General features: G+C 41.7%; 1 non-coding gene across 1 annotated transcript; it reads left to right on the forward strand.

Annotated features, from left to right (window-relative positions):
* Window positions 1–312: 312 nt before the first annotated feature.
* Window positions 313–456, forward strand: LOC120096798 (small nucleolar RNA SNORA48). Its single transcript, XR_015637773.1, has one exon. It is a non-coding gene; the product is annotated as a small nucleolar RNA SNORA48 (small nucleolar RNA).
* Window positions 457–9,655: the final 9,199 nt, after the last annotated feature.

Consider the following 9,655-nt stretch of genomic DNA (forward strand, 5'->3'; position numbering starts at 1 on the left):
AAAAGGAATACTGCTGTAGGTATCGCCACACTATTTGTCAAAGTATACAACAAAGTCATAGTAGTAAAAACAGACCAGTATTGGCCCATATAGACATACAGATCAAAAAAATTGAATTGAGGGCCCAGATACTAGTATCGCTTCTTTTTTTTTTAACAAAGACATCCCAATATGCCTCAGAAACAGAGCAACATCTTCAACTAAGGGTCCCAAGAAAACTGTATTTCAATATGCAGAAAAACTGAAACTAAATCCTTGTCTCTCATCCAAGGCAAAGTTCAACTCTAACACCCACCCACACTCTCAACCCCTCACCCCTGGCAATAGGCAAAGAAACACTCTGTTGGTTGTGGTATTCTTATATTAGTCAGTGGCAGAGCAGATGGACATCCCTTGTACATCCTAGCATTATGCCTGGCTTAGTGGCCACAGCTGTTTTATGCCTAGGACACATCAAAATCAAATCAACCCAAATCCAGGCAGCATAGCACAGCAGGAGGAAGTTAAGCAGAGACTGACATTCGGCCATGTCACATAGTAAAGGCAGGGAAAGACACCCACAGATCTGCCCTGCAGTCCACAGTACAGGCTGGCCCCACCTAACCACCATGTAGCACTTCTCAGGAGGAGGAAGAGAGACTTCCAACATGCCACCCACAGACCTGTAGCCTGGAGCATGGCATTGGTGGGCTTAGACACCTGCTGGCTGTCACACCACACAACACAGGCAGAGTATATTATCTAAATGGCAGCCAAACTACAAGGGGAGCCACTACAATGAATGAGTTTAGGGTGGTCAGATGAGAGAGAAGTAGAGTAGCATGAACATTATGAAGAGAGATGGAATTAGAAATTTGACTCAATGGTAGAAATGAGGAGCCTGTACTGACTGGTTAGCCCTGCACCAAGGGCCATAGTAACGTCTCACCCTGAGCTGCTGATGAGGCACATTTCTAGGTCAATGGCAATGTAGTACCAGGGGTCCATCCCTGGTCCTGCTAGGGACCAAATGGATGTCCAGGGTCTGTGCAAAACTGGTCCCATTCCTCACTGCCTGTGGCACTCTGGAAAGCTGGTCCCATCTCCCATCAGTGGCAGCACGTGGGAGAGTAGGCCTAATATGTTGCCAAGGCAATACAGTTGAGCTTGTCCTGGTGGGAGGGGTGCCAGCCCTGCCCTGGACTAATTGCAGTACTCCATACCACAGGTCCTGTACCTTGTCTAGACCACACAGCATGTCTGACCCTAGTGTGGTGGTACAGGTGAGCCAGCCCTGAAGACAAAAGCATGGGAGGGGTGGCCCTGCCACTTGTCTGCCTTAAGGTGACATGGTTGGTAGGAGGGATGTGATGCACTTCTCCCACCTCACCACCTTACCACTCAGGCCCAGATTCAGGTCACAGGGCCAGACGGCCATCAGAATGAATGGAAATATTCAGCTGTCTCGGGTGGGGATGGGGAACAACCCTAAGACTTGTAATAGACCTGTTATGGGAAAGGTTCCCATACCAGAGCTTGGACCTTAAGGGCATGGGATGGGGAGAATGAGCCCTGTCCCCTCACTAGCTATAGTACTCAGGAGACCAGGCCCTGTACCTTGTCTGGGCAACCCAGTGGAGCAGGCCCTGATGGTGAAGGTACAGGTGATCTAGCCACAAAGGTATGAGAGAAGAAACCTGGCTTGTCCCCTACATTTGGCAGCACTTGGAGAAGTGGGGCGTGGTCCTTGACTGGGCATCACAGTGGAGCTCAGCTTGTAGGTGTAGGTATGGCTCAATACATGAGAGCAGGAGAGTTGACCCAGCATCTTGTTGATGATAGCATTGTGTGGCCTAGCTTGAGCAGTGCTGGAGAGCTCACCCTAGTGGTGTGGATGAGGGAGAGCCAGCACTTTGACCAGTTCTCTAGCACTCAGGCCTAGATTCAGGGCGCTGAGTTGGCCCACCCCCAAATCTATATCATCTGCCAACATTTAGGATGCATAAATAGGCAAGTTTTGATGATCCAAGGCTTCAGGATCTCTGTGACACAGGACAACAGGATAACCAGGGGGAGTCCCGATATTGATGGTGTCACAGAAGTCAGAGATCATAAACAGGATACTAGAAACATGGAAAACACGACCAAGAATCAACAAATAAAACAAAACTTCTGTATATTAGAGCACCCTGTGAATTGAATTGATATGCGGCCAGAGAATAGAAGATAATCATTATCAGCAATACATCCAACTGATGCTGTCTAGAACGTACAGAGAACCCAAAGAACAAAGTCTTGAGAAAATAAGCAGCCCAAGTAAAAATGTGCTATGTCAGTGGATGGAAAATTCTCAAAAGAAAAAAATACAAGTAGCTATGGAACAATTTTCTATTACGTTATTCTATATTTTCCCTTATCTTCAAGTTACATGTTTATATCAAAATTTCTTAATGTTTTAAGTGATATTTTGTAAATTTAAATGATTTTTTATAAATTTAAATGTATTCTTGTAATATTTTACTACGTTAGTTTCAATAATTTTATCATTAATTAGAATTTCCATTTGGGAATATTATTCAGCTATTAAAACAATGGACGTCATGAATTTTGCAGGCAAGTGTATGGAACTAAAAAATATCATCCAGAGTGAGGTAACCCAGACAAAAAGAAAACGCATGGTATGTAGTCACTTAGAAGTGGGTATTAGCTGTAAAGAACAGGATATCCTCAATATATTCCACAGACCCAAAAAAACTAAACAAGAAGGAAAAGCCAAGGAAGGATGCTTGAATCTCATTTAGAAGGGGAAATAAAAGAGTCATAAGAGTCAGATAGTGGGAGGGAACTGGGTGGAAGAACAGATGGGAAGAAGAATGAAGGGGTTCAGGATCAGGTGCGGGGAGAGACAGGTCACAGGCTCAGACGGCCAGGAGAATCAGTGGAAATATGCAGCTGGCTGAGGTGGAGGTGGGACACATCTAAAACTTGTCAGAGACCTGGTATGGGAGAGGTTCCCAGGAGTCTGTGGACTTGCTGTTCCTAAAGGGATAGGATCTTCACAGGAAGACCAACAGAGATAACTAACCTGGGCACTTGGGGGCTCTCAGAGACTGAACTATCAACCAAAGAGCATAGACGAGGCTCCCACGCATGCGTAGTACACAGGCAGTTTGGTTTTTATATGGGTCCCCTAACGACTGGAGCGGGGGCTGTTCCTAAAGTAATTGCCTGTCTCTGGAATCTGTGCCCTTAAGTGTGCTGCCTTGTCTGACCTCATTGGGAAAAGATGGACCTAGCCCTGCAGAGACTTGCTGTGCCCCTATTTTGGGGACAATACCCAGGGTGTTCTTCACTCTCTCAGCAGAGACCGGGAAGGGAGACGGAGGGAGGGATTGTGAGGAAAGGGATTGGAAGGAAGGCACAGAGATTGGGATGTAAAGTGAATAAATAGATTCATTAATGCATAAAAAGTGTTTCCACTTGACTACTTGCAATTTCTTTGAAATATTGTTTCTGTGATAAAATATTATCTTCATACCTTATTTGGTATATTTAGGCTATAGTATACTATGGTAATTTGAGTTAATATACAGTGATATTTTTTAAGGCTCTGTTAAGTTTGCCATAGACACCCTTTGAAAGACCCTTTCTTTCTTGGCATGTTCTTGTGTCTGGATCAAAATTTCCCATTTCTCTCTATGATCTATATGTCTTTATTTATTCATATTGACAAAGGACATTTAAGAAACAGTGAGAAACAACTCCTTTCTGGGTGCTTTCTTGTCTGTTGCTCAGTTTAGTGTTTTGTTCTGTTTTGTTTGTAAATTTACTTTCCCTTGCACTGTAAATGATACCCCTAACTCCAGAGAGTATAGCCTTGAGCATGTGCCTAGGGGCATTACAATGATGTTGATTATAGAAGGTCTTTTTTTTCCCCTTTGGCTCTATTTTCCTCTAATACCTCCACTACCTTGGTTGTTAACACACTGCACTGTTGGTACTGTCTATTTGCTTATGGCATCAAGTAGATTTCTTTGTAAAACGTCAATACCAGGCTTTTTGCAGAGGTCACTAGGAGGCCTGCATTTGAAGTCCCTACTAACTCTAGGAAGGCTCTTCTCACTTATCGCTCTGATTGTGTCTTGCCAGTTATTGAATCTAAGCTCTTGTTGCTGTTGTGATCTTCAAACAGAGTTGCGGGCCTCCTTCTAATTCCTTAGCACCCAGACCTGTTTACTTTAAGGAAAAAGGCTAGGTTTAAATTCCCAACACTCTTTTCTAAATAATGACTAAGCAACCTCACAGCTTGCTTCTCTCAAAGTGGGCAAATTCTCTGGACAATTGCACTGGGGCTGGCAGAGGAAGGAAGTGTCCTTGCTTATTCTGAAGTCACATCCCAATGTGATGATCGAGATGCCTGTGTGACACTAGCCTCTGATCTCAATCTGCTGTTGAACATCTGCTCTGAGAATGAGCTGTGTATGGGCGCAATGGGTGTCCTCAGCTGGTATTGACAGGACAGGTATTGCCTGGGAGTTGGTATTGTTCAATGAAGAGAGCCAAGTGGTCCTGGAGAAATATAAATGGTTAGAATTCTGCACTTCTTGGGAAGATCATAACAAATATCTCAGGAGAGAAATTCAGAGAGAGCCCAAGTCAGTTTGGACTAGAACTTTAAGAATTTTGCAGTTTAAAGACTTAGTAGATTTTCTGGATTAAATACTAATCATAGGAGCGGCAAGACCCCTGCGCCTGAAAAACCGCCGGAACCTGAAGGGACAGACCAGATAAACAGTTCTCTGCACCCAAATACCGTGGGAGGGAGAGCTAAACCTTCAGAGAGGCAGACACGCCAGGGAAACCAGAAGAGACGGCACTCTGCACACATCTCACCTAAAAAAAGAGATACCCATAGGCATACAAGAAGCCTACAGAACTCCAAATAGATTGGACCAGAAAAGAAACACCTCCCGTCACATAATAGTCAAAACACCAAACGCACAAAATAAAGAAAGAATATTAAAAGCAGTAAGGGAAAAAGGTCAAGTAACATATAAAGGCAGACCTATCAGAATTACACCAGACTTTTCGCCAGAAACTATGAAAGCCAGAAGATTTTGGACAGATGTCATACAGACCCTAAGAGAACACAAATGCCAGCCCAGGTTACTGTATCCTGCAAAACTCTCAATTAACATAGATGGAGAAACCAAGATATTCCATGACAAAACCAAATTTACACAATATCTTTCTAAAAATCCAGCACTACAAAGGATAATAAATGGTAAAGCCCAACATAAAGAGGCAAGCTATACCCTAGAAGAAACAAGAAACTAATCGTCTTGGCAACAAAACAAAGAGAAGAAAAGCACACAAACATAACCTCACATCCAAATATGAATATAACAGGAAGCAATAATCACTATTCCTTAATATCTCTCAACATCAATGGCCTCAACTCCCCAATAAAAAGACATAGGTTAACAAACTGGATATGCAACGAGGACCCTGCATTGTGATGCCTACAGGAAACACACCTCAGAGACAAAGACAGACACTACCTCAGAGTGAAAGGCTGGAAAACAACTTTCCAAGCAAATGGTCAGAAGAAGCAAGCTGGAGTAGCCATTCTAATATCAAATAAAATCAATTTCCAACTAAAATTCATCAAAAAAGATAAGGAAGGACACTTCACATTCATCAAAGGAAAAATCCACCAAGATGAACTCTCAATCCTAAATATCTATGCCCCAAATACAAGGGCACCTACATACGTAAAAGAAACCTTACTAAAGCTCAAAACACACATTGCACCTCACACAATAATAGTCGGAGACTTCAACACCCCACTCTCATCAATGGACAGATCATGGAAACAGAAATTAAACAGAGACGTAGACAGACTAAGAGAAATCATGAGCCAAATGGACTTAACAGATATTTATAGAACATTCTACCCTAAAGCAAAAGGATATACCTTCTTCTCAGCTCCTCATGGTACTTTCTCCAAAATTGACCATATAATTGGTCAAAAAATGGGCCTCAACAGGTACAGAAAGATAGAAATAATCCCATGCATGCTATCAGACCACCACGGCCTAAAACTGGTCTTCAATAACAATAAGGGAAGAACGCCCATATATACGTGGAAATTGAACAATGCTCTACTCAATGATAACCTGGTCAAGGAAGAAATAAAGAAAGAAATTAAGACTTTTTAGAATTTAATGAAAATGAAGGTACAACATACCCAAACTTATGGGACACAAAGAAAGCTGTGCTAAGAGGAAAACTCATAGCTCTAAGTGCCTGCAGAAAGAAACAGGAAAGAGCATATGTCAGCAGCTTGACAGCACACCTAAAATCTCTAGAACAAAAAGAAGCAAATTCACCCAGGAGGAGTAGAAGGCAGGAAATAATCAAACTCAGAGCTGAAATCAACCAAGTAGAAACAAAAAGGACCATAGAAAGAATCAACAGAACCAAAAGTTGGTTCTTTGAGAAAATCAACAAGATAGATAAACCCTTAGCCAGACTAACAAGAGGATACAGAGAGTGTATCCAAATTAACAAAATCAGAAATGAAAAGGGAGACATAACTACAGATTCAGAAGAAATACAAAAAATCATCAGATCTTACTATAAAAGCCTTTATTCAACAAAACTTGAAAATCTGCAGGAAATGGACAATTTCCTAGACAGATAGCAGGTACCGAAGTTAAATCAGGAACAGATAAACCAGTTAAACAACCCCATAACTCCTAAGGAAATAGAAGCAGTCATTAAAGGTCTCCCAACCAAAAAGAGCCCAGGTCCAGACGGGTTTAGTGCAGAATTCTATCAGACCTTCATAGAAGACCTCGTACCAATATTTTCCAAACTATTCCACAAAATTGAAACAGATGGAGCCCTACCGAATTCCTTCTACGAAGCCACAATTACTCTTATACCTAAACCACACAAAGACACAACAAAGAAAGAGAACTTCAGACCAATTTCCCTTATGAATATCGACGCAAAAATACTCAACAAAATTCTGGCAAACCAAATCCAAGAGCACATCAAAACAATCATCCACCATGATCAAGTAGGCTTCATCCCAGGCATGCAGGGATGGTTTAATATATGGAAAACCATCAACGTGATCCATTATATAAACAAACTGAAAGAACAAAACCACATGATCATTTAATTAGATGCTGAGAAAGCATTTGACAAAATTCAACACCCCTTCATGATAAAAGTCCTGGAAAGAATAGGAATTCAAGGCCAATACCTAAACATAGTAAAAGCCATATACAGCAAACCAGTTGCTAACATTAAACTAAATGGAGAGAAACTTGAAGCAATCCCACTAAAATCAGGGACTAGACAAGGCTGGCCACTCTCTCCCTACTTATTCAATATAGTTCTTCAAGTTCTAGCCAGAGCAATCAGACAACAAAAGGAGGTCAAGGGGATACAGATCGGAAAAGAAGAAGTCAAAATATCACTTTTTGCAGATGATATGATAGTATATTTAAGTGATCCCAAAAGATCCACTAGAAAACTACTAAAGCTGATAGACAACTTCAGCAAAGTGGCTGGGTATAAAATTAACTCAAATAAATGAGTAGCTTTCCTCTACACAAAAGAGAAACAAGCCGAGAAAGAAATTAGGGAAACGACACCCTTCGTAATAGACCCAAATAATATAAAGTACCTCAGTGTGACTTTAACTAAGCAAGTAAAAAAATTGTACAATAAGAACTTCAAGACTCTGAAGAAAGAAATTGAAGAAGTCCTCAGAAGATGGAAAGATCTCCCATGCTCATGGATTGGCAGGATTAATATAGTAAAAATGGCCATTTTACCAAAAGCGATCTACAGATTCAATTCAATCCCCATCAAAATACCAATCCAATTCTTCAAAGATTTAGACAGAACAATTTGCAAATTCATCTGGAATAACAAAACCCCAGGATAGCTAAAATTATCCTGAACAATAAAAGGGCTTCTGGGGGAATCACTATCCCTGAACTCAAGCAGTATTACAGACCAATAGTGATAAAAACTGCATGGTATTGGTACAGAGACAGACAGATAGACCAATGGAACAGAATTGAAGACCCAGAAATGAACCCACACACCTATGGGCACTTGATTTTTGACAAAGGAGCCAAAACCATCCAATGGAAAAAAGATAGCATTTTCAGCAAATGGTGCTGGTTCAACTGGAGGTCAACATGTAGAAGAATGCAGATCGATCCATGCTTATCACCCTGTACAAAGCTTAAGTCCAAGTGGATCAAGGACCTCCACATCAAACCAGATACACTCAAGAAAAACTAGGGAAGCATCTGGAACACATGGGTACTGGAAAAAAATTTCCTGAACAAAACACCAATGGCTTATGCTCTAAGATCAAGAATCGACAAATGGGATCTCATAAAACTGCAAAGCTTCTGTAAGGCAAAGGACACTGTGGTTAGGAGAAAACGGCAACCAACAGATTGGGAAAAGATCTTTACCAACCCTACAACAGATAGAGGCCTTATATCCAAAATATACAAGGAACTCAAGAAGTTAGACCGCAGGGAGACAAATAACCCTATTAAAAAATGGGGTTCAGAGTTAAACAAAGAATTCACAGCTGAGGAATGCTGAATGGCTGAGAAACACCTAAAGAAATGTTCAACATCTTTAGTCATAAGGGAAATGCAAATCAAAACAACCCTGAGATTTCACCTCACACCAGTGAGAATGGCTAAGATCAAAAACTCAGGTGACAGCAGATGCTGGCGAGGATGCGGAGAAAGAGGAACACTCCTCCATTGTTGTTGGGATTGCAAACTGGTACAACCATTCTGGAAATCAGTCTGGAGGTTCCTCAGAAAATTGGACATTGAACTGCCTGAGGATCCAGCTATACCTCTCTTGGGCATATACCCAAAAGATGCCCCAACATATAAAAAAGACACGTGTTCCACTATGTTCATCGCAGCCTTATTTATAATAGCCAGAAGCTGGAAAGAACCCAGATGCCCTTCAACAGAGGAATGGATACAGAAAATGTGGTACATCTACACAATGGAATATTACTATGCTATCAAAAACAATGACCTTATGAAATTCGTAGGCAAATGTTTCGAACTGGAAAATATCATCCTGAGTGAGCTAACCCAATCACAGAAAAACACACATGGTATGCACTCATTGATAAGTGGCTATTAGCCCAAATGCTTGAATTACCCTAGATGCCTAGAACAAGTGAAACTCAAGACGGATGATCAAAATGTGAATGCTTCACTCCTTCTTTAAAAGGGGAACAAGAATACCCTTGGCAGGGAATAGAGAGGCAAAGATTAAAACAGATGCAGAAGAAACACCCATTCAGAGCCTGCCCCACATGTGGCCCATACATATACAGCCACCCAATTAGACAAGATGGATGAAGCAAAGAAGTGCAGGCAGACAGGAGCTGGATGTAGATCTCTCCGGAGAGACACAGCCAGAATACAGCAAACACAGAGGCGTATGCCAGCAGCAAACCACTGAATTGGGAATAGGACCCCGTTGAAGGAATCAGAGAAAGAACTGGAAGAGCTTGTAGGGGCTCGAGACCCCATATATACAACAATGCCAAGCAACCAGAGCTTCCAGGGACTAAGCCACTACCTAAAGACTATACATGGAC

Source organism: Rattus norvegicus, chromosome 14 (assembly GCF_021556685.1).
Source record: "Rattus norvegicus strain SHRSP/BbbUtx chromosome 14, alternate assembly SHRSP_T2T, whole genome shotgun sequence".
Classification (NCBI taxonomy): Eukaryota; Metazoa; Chordata; class Mammalia; order Rodentia; family Muridae; genus Rattus; species Rattus norvegicus.